The following is a 7,634-nucleotide window of genomic DNA, read 5'->3' on the forward strand; positions in this document are numbered from 1 at the left end:
CTAACACAAGTTAAAAAATAAAAAATTGGCCACCCACTCTTCAGCGCTGCATTACGGCAGACCAGTTGCTATCACAGGATATCAAAACTGGTTGATTTGCCAAGGGATGTGTCGGTGTTTTTTGTATGCTTGGAAAACTTATTTTCTCCCTTCACTGGTTAGAAACTCTGTTGGCTAATGAGTTCTTTTAACTCATCATCTCTATGTTCTCTAAGCTCATTCCTATATGGAGGAGAGAATGATGTGAGTACTGATGGGAGTGTGATGCTGCCTTATTCCAAAAAACTTGAGAAACAGACAACATGAAGTAGTTGGTGAGTTACTTTGAAGATGGTGGACCAAATCCTCAAGTGATTTAAATTAATATAATTCATCATTCTCAACAGCCAAAGTCTTAGAGACCTCACAAGAATAGTGTTTTTTCCCAAAATGATATATAAAACCCCATAGAAATTCATGTATGTGCATGCTGAACACTTCTTTGCACTTTAGACACAACAGCATCGGGTGTCAGCAAGACTTTGAAGAGCAGCCTTGGTTCATTCTTTGACCTAAGATGTAAAATACACAAAGCACTGAGATGGCACAAAGCACAATTCATTGTTCATTCCCTCCGACACAATAGAGCCAAGGTCAAGACTTTTGATGCCTAAACCCTTCATCCCACCAGAGTAAACCTTCAGAGACTAAGTAGTGCAGAAACACTTCTCACCTACAATTTGGTCTGGACTCACTGTAGGCTGGAGGGACACACCTTCCCTGTGGCTGCTGCAGATGTGCAGGCACAATTTTGAGTCTACTCACCTTTCCCCTATGGTGTTTTGGGAAGCATTCAAGTGGTGGCTTCTGGAATCCCAGTTTACAAGGTCTTGTGTTTTGAGTTTCAGATATCAGTCTTTCAGATACCCCTTCTTTGGATATGATAATGCATGGTCACTAAGCAGTCATTGGATTAGCCCATCATGGCTTTAAAAAAATAACTCCATAAGATTCTTCTTAGTTGTCATTTCCTGATACAGTGTAACACACCTATTTCCCATGTACACATTTGCAGCAGATTAATCAAGGCCAGTGCCATTGCTAAGGAGCTTGGACAATTTGGAGAAGAAAAAAATTAAGGAAATCTTCCCAGCCTTGCAAACTGGATAATAAAGACCAGTCTGAGAGAAGGCTAGTTTTGACATGTGTACAGATTTTATACAAGCAGCTCTGTGTTGGGAGCCAAGCAATGCAAGTGACAAAGGAAACAGGGGACTGAAGTGCTGTTTGGAAGCAGATGGAAAATGGCCTGAAATGTAAAACCCTCTTGAGCTGTATAGCAAAGATATGATGGATAGCAATAGTGTGAGATACCCACTGTGGGCAGTCATAAGTAGGGCTGGATTAACCTTTTAGTAGGCCCTAGGCAAACAAATTTATGGGCCCCTACTTAAGTATATTTATATTACTTGTTTCACTCAATAATCATAATATGTAATATAAGCACAACTGGGCCCCTTCTTCAGTTAAGGCCCTAAGCATGTGCTTAGTTTGTGTATGAGTTAACCCGGCCCTGGTCATAAGATGACAGACCGCATTTAGATCAGCTTTCCATTGGACTCTAATGGAAGCAGGACCAAATGTCCAAGGGCTTGTCTGCACTTCAGTGGGAACATCCCCCTGCCCTCATTTCTTGACCCCCTCTCCGTGCCCCTGCCCAGAAGCATACTGCTGTTGCTGTTCCAGGCCCAGCCTCCTGTCCCTGCTCTTCAGCCCCTTGTTTCCAGCATGCTTAAGAGTGGCAGTTGCGGACCAGCCTTGCTGGTGTCTGGGTTTGGAACAGACCAGTGGCTGCATGCGGATGGTGCATGCTTGGGCACATTGTTACTGAGACCTGCTGCTGGTCTGGGCTCCTTTTGGGGAGGAGGTAGGTAATTAGCTTTCAGCCAGTTAGGTGTTGGGCTTTTTTTTCTGTTCAGGCTGCAAAATATTCCCAGTAAAGGTGACAGGGGTTTGGTTGTGTAGCTATGGCCTTCTGAAAGCTTTGGTAGCCAAGAAAAACTCGTTATACAGTGAGCTTCTAAACTCTTAGCTACTGAGTTTCTGCAGCATATGCATTTAAGAACAGACAGGACTTCACTTGGTATTATGAGCTCTTAATTTATGAAGAAATATCAAGAAATTCCTACTGTTGTGACTGTGATCAGGATTAGACAAAAATGGCATATGGGAAGCTGTTAGCACTGTTATGTAATCTGGAGAAGCAGCATCTCTTGTGAACGAATCTCACTGTATGGCAAGAGCCTGTTTGTGCATTTGAAATCTAAATCTGACATCAACACAATGTCCTGCATGCCATCCAGTTCTCATAAATCAATGAGACAATCATCTTCGCCATCTCAGTGTTAGTCATTAATAACCCTTTTGCATTTACATAGTTCCTTTTATGTGAAAAATTAAAAATGCTCAACTAACATTAATAAGTAGATTAATACCATACAAAGGTAGCAATGGATTTTGAGGGCAACATACTATATCATGCATTTGTGTAGAGATATGTCCATGCATCTGATGACTGTCTCACAGGCTCCCTATATGATCATCAGAACCATTTCAGATATATTTATATATGTGTATATAAACAGCGATAAATATTTTTTGTTTCCTTCACATCTCCAATAAGGCTTTAACTTATGCACGACATGCATATATGTTATTGTAAATAAATACAAGTTTCTTCAGTATTATGTTGCCGGTCAGAGGCTGTGATGTTTTTCTTCCCACTCTGTTTAACACACATCTCCACTTTTCCAACTGAGCAGAGTAAGTACTTCATTATTGTTACATAACCTGTTGCCTGACCAGGGTAACACAAGAAATATAGGGCAGAGTTGGGAATGGAACCCACGACTTGGAAATTCATTGCTATATCCATAACAATAGCTGGCTATCAAACTGATTAAGCTATTAAGACTTCCTGTAGAAAACCCCACAAATTATTAATCCCAAAGTTCCTTCTCAGAGGTCTTCACAGTGCTCTTAATCTTAAAGTGAAGTCAAGCGGATTCATTGACTTTGTGTTCACATTCAAAAATGAGGAAGATGCTCTGTTCTGGAGGATGGTCAGTACATCAGGCTGCTCTGATCGCAGCAGGCTTCATTATCTTTAGAAAGTGGTAGGAATTGCTCAGAGATCTGCAAATGAGTTTTCATATGCTATCATTTTTCACCACTTATCTTCAATCAGTGTTTCCGAGTTCATGAGTGCATTGTGGTTCATTTTAATTGCTTTCTCCCTCCTAACTACTGTGAATGTATTTATCCAAATTTACCCCATAATGAGTGCAACAGAGAAAAAAAAAAGTCTCCCTGAATTATTACATACAACCATCCTATAAGGCATCACCCCACACCCAAGCCAAAAAGCTCCCTAGAGCAGGTCCTTTGATCAGCCTCATTGCTAACATTAAGCAGGAGGCATGCAATGAGTGAAATAGGCAGACTGAGTTTCTTAAAAGGTCAATAATTCCATGACCAGTAACATTTGTAGCCCCACAAGGTAAGATAATAGGGTAACCAAACCTCTCCCCCTCCAGGGTTAAAGCTGGCTACTATAGGAATTAAGATGGATTTTTTTTCCTGCAAATGCTGTATAGCACCATTGGTTGTGAGCATTATGGACTGCTTGTTTTCCTCCAAGCATCTATAAAAAACCTGAATAAATATACTGGCTACCATGAAAGAGAATGGTAGTGCCCCTAAATCTCACTGACTATGATAAGAGAACTCTTCTTTGGATGCTGCCTGCCTAATCCTAGCAGCTCAAATGCTGGAGAAACAATTTGTTCCGATAGTCAGAGTGGTACTCTGTTGCATGGGGTTTAAGAGCTTAAGTTTCTGCTTCTTTTGTGGCTCTCAGGAATTAACTAGTCTGCAAAGGGTTTGTGAGCCTTAGAGTCTCAGCTTCCTTCCTGTACAGTGGAGGTGATTATATTGCCCTGCCTCAGAGGGGTATTGAGTGTATAACATTACCTCTTTAAGAAAGGGCAGTGCTTGGGTACACACAGGACTACAAGCCTGTGTAGCAGACTTACCTGCCTGAGCCCCGGTGTGTCCCAGGCTCAAGACTTCTCAATTCTGATTGGTTGAGCCAATCCACCGATCAGGGGAGAGCGGGGAGGAGTGACACTGCCCCTTTCCCAAAGGGAGGAGGTGAGGAGCTCCCGGACCGAGTTCGGACCGGCAAACTGCATGTCCTCTGGACTTTGTGTGTGGAGAGCCACCTGAGGGTGTAAAAGGAGTGGGATGAGCTGCACAGGGGGTGGTGGCAAGGGACGCTGGAGTGGGAAGAGCCTGAAGAGGGCCTCCACCAGGATCCCATCTTCGCCCCAGTGGTGTGCAGATCAGTGCACAGGGCTCAGGCTCTGGGAGCTGCATTGTGGCGGGGGGCTGGATGGAACGGTGTGCAGACCGGCGCATGGAGAGCTGGCCCTGGGAGTAGCTCGAGGCCCCACCCGGTGTGCAGACCGGCACATGGAGAGCAGCTTGATGTTGCTCAGGTTAGCCCTGGCGTAAGCCGGATAGCCAGAGCCCCACAGTGTGGCCTGGCCAAGGAACGAAAAGAGCCCTGGAGTCTAGAGCAGGGCCCCGGAAAGGGAAGGCCTAGGTCTAAGGCTGGGTAAATCCAGCCAGCAGCGGCTCCATCCCCGCCGGGAGCTGGAAGAACCCTTGGTGCCCAAAGCGGGGCACAGGGCCAGGAGGGGAGGTCTCCAGGTGAGGAAGACACCACGGGGAGGGGCCCTCTGACTGAGCGGAGGACCCTGAGGCCCAGTCGATGGCTCCTCAGAGAGGACTGTGAGTTGCTGGTGGCATCGGGTCCCACACGGGAGGCATTCCTGAAATAAGGCCCCCCCCCCAGAGGGAAACTGTGGAGAAAAGGTTTCCTCCCAGCCAGACCCGTAGGAGGGAGGTTCCCCTTGCTAACTGGAATCCAGGGGTAGATGTGCCTTACATTGTGTAAAGCTGCACCTATATTCTGTAAAACTGTTATCCTGATTGTGGATATGTTGTGCAGCATGTGATGGGATTGGTTTAGTCATGTATAATTTGTTCCTCATTGGTTTGTTGCCTGCTCACATCCTCCGCCCTGCCCTTCTTTTTTTAACCAGTTGTACTCTACTAGTGGTTCCTTTGGGTTCCCTGTAAACTACCTGTTGACCCAAACTTACCTGGTTCACCCATCTACGTATCTACCCCTCCTCCTTACACGGGCATTTTGAGGACTCCCCTGTTGCGCCAGGCCTCCCCATAAGTAGGGCCCAGGGTTGAGAAGGCCACAGCTCCTCCTCACTTCTGGCCACTGGGAGGCTCTCGCCTGCCCCCACCGCCTGGGAATGCTGGCTGTCAGGAAGTGCACCAGTGCTCTCAAGGGGTGCATGTGCACCCCTGTGCACCCCCTGTGCACCCACTATGCATCGCCACTGTTGGCTGATACCTACTCTAAATATTTACCTGTATATATTGAATAAGGATAGTATGTATATTGTAATTTAATAAACTATAAATAGTTAAGAGCATTGGCATGGAGCTGACTCTCTAGAGGAAAGAGGGACCTGAGCTCAAATCACAGGTGTCCCTTTTGCAGCACTGTCGCCTGCCTCTTCTATCCCTTCCATTTGAGGACAGGCACGCCCTTGGGTGTTCCTGGGTTACATCTGGAAGTAAAACACTTGGCATGAATCATCTTCTCCTTGACCAGGATTTAATCCATGCTCAGAGGGTAAGGGTGAGCAAGTGACTGAGATGGCAGAATGAGCCACATCTTTGCACAGTGTAGGTGTTATGTTAAGACTGGGATTGTTGAAGGTGGTAGGGGCACTAACAGTTCCACCTACATTTTCAACTGCACTTGCCATTACTGTGGGCTAATTTATAAATGATCTTAACAATATGTGGCTGATCAAAAGTGTGTGTCCATTGATCAGTGGGGAGAGGAAATGCTAGAATTTCACTACAGGCTACAGTAAAAATGCATTACAGAGGGAGCCACTGTAAGGAGCATAATAATGGCAGACCATGCAGGTACCATGCACAGATGCATGCCTGTATGCAGGTGGACCGTTTATCAAGCAAGGGGCTACCTCCTACATGTGCTCCAGTTTCTCTGGTGATTCAGATTGTAGGCCATTGCCCTGGTCTACCTTTGCAGAGAGAAAAACAGACTATAGTAGAAAAGCCCACATCCAGAAGACCATGTTGATTAGGGCTGTGCGAAATGGCACTGTTCTGTTTTGTCTTGCGTTTTGATGTTTCAACGGAACAGTGCTTTGTTTCAAATTTTGTTTCGATTCGAAACCACTGTTCTGTTTTGTTTAGTGGAACGTTTCACTGTTTTGATGCTGTTTTGATGTTTCACCCATAGGCTATAATGGGGAAGCTTGAAACAGCCTATAACTTTGTCATTTCTGGCCTGATTTGGATGAAACTTGCAGAAATGGTAGCCTGCCATGTTTCAAGGAGACAGGTACAGGGGTTTTAGGGAAACTGCACCTCAAAATCTTGAAAGCAAAAAACTCATGTCACGTTTATGTGTTAAGCCACAGCAGGGTCAAAACTGCAGGCATGCTAGCTAGCACCTTCTGAGGGCATGAAGCCTGCCAAGTTTTAAGGAGATAGGTGCAGGGGTTTGGGGGAAACTGCACCTCAAGCTGCAGACAAGCAAAACTCGTGACATGGATGACACTGTGTGTGTTACGGCACAGCAGGGTGACAGCTGCAGGCTTGCTAGCTCCTGCTGAGGCCACAAAGCCTGCCAGCTGTCAAGGAGATTGGTGAAGGGGTTCTTGGTTCTGGGGCCCTGCACCTCTAGCTGCTGACAGCCTAAAAGGGTTCAGGTAATAATAATGACACAAAAAGTGAGAAGGCTGTTAATTTGGTATGTGTTTGTAGTCTTTACTAATTCATAGAGTCAGGCAGGATGTTCTTTTTGTTTCTGTGAAACTTTTCATTTTCATCACCAATAGTTTTCTCTAAACGTTTTAACGTTTTCATTAAAAAACCTCCTCTTTAATATGATAGAAACCTTACAGTTTTCTTTGGCTAGTATTGTTTTGGCCAGCTTTAGAACTGGGAGATGGCAGACAGGAGGGTTTAGAGAGGGAGATGTCCTGATAGGGATATTTGATCACTGATTCTTGGTAGTGAGTGAATTTGGTTGGTTGGCTTGGTGGTTGTCTGGAGTTTGTTGTTTGTGGAACTGTCAAAAATAAGGCTGGATAGGATCTTGAGGGGACATCTAGTCTATTCTCTGCTCTGCTTCTCAGACACATTTGCCTCTTCTGGGTGTTCTCCAACTGGTTTAACTCTTATGGAGTGGCCTGTCTGGGGACTGTGCTGTGAGTGGGGCTGTGAAGTCTGTGGAGCAATGAGGGGCGCCAGTGCTGGGTTAGACATTAAGGGAAGCTTTCTATCTGTAGGGAGAGTTAAATACTGGGACAGATTAGTGAAAGCAGCTATGGAATCTCCATCCCTGGAGCTCTCCAGAGCATTTTGTCATCAGGTACAACTGGAATAGGGAAAAGAGCTGAATGGCTTTTCAAGGTCCCTTCCAGACCTCTGTACTGTGACTCTATAAGGATTTTTTAACATTCAGATTA

Source organism: Crocodylus siamensis, chromosome 3 (assembly GCF_052110815.1).
Source record: "Crocodylus siamensis isolate JL-2025a chromosome 3, ASM5211081v1, whole genome shotgun sequence".
Lineage (NCBI taxonomy): Eukaryota > Metazoa > Chordata > Crocodylia > Crocodylidae > Crocodylus > Crocodylus siamensis.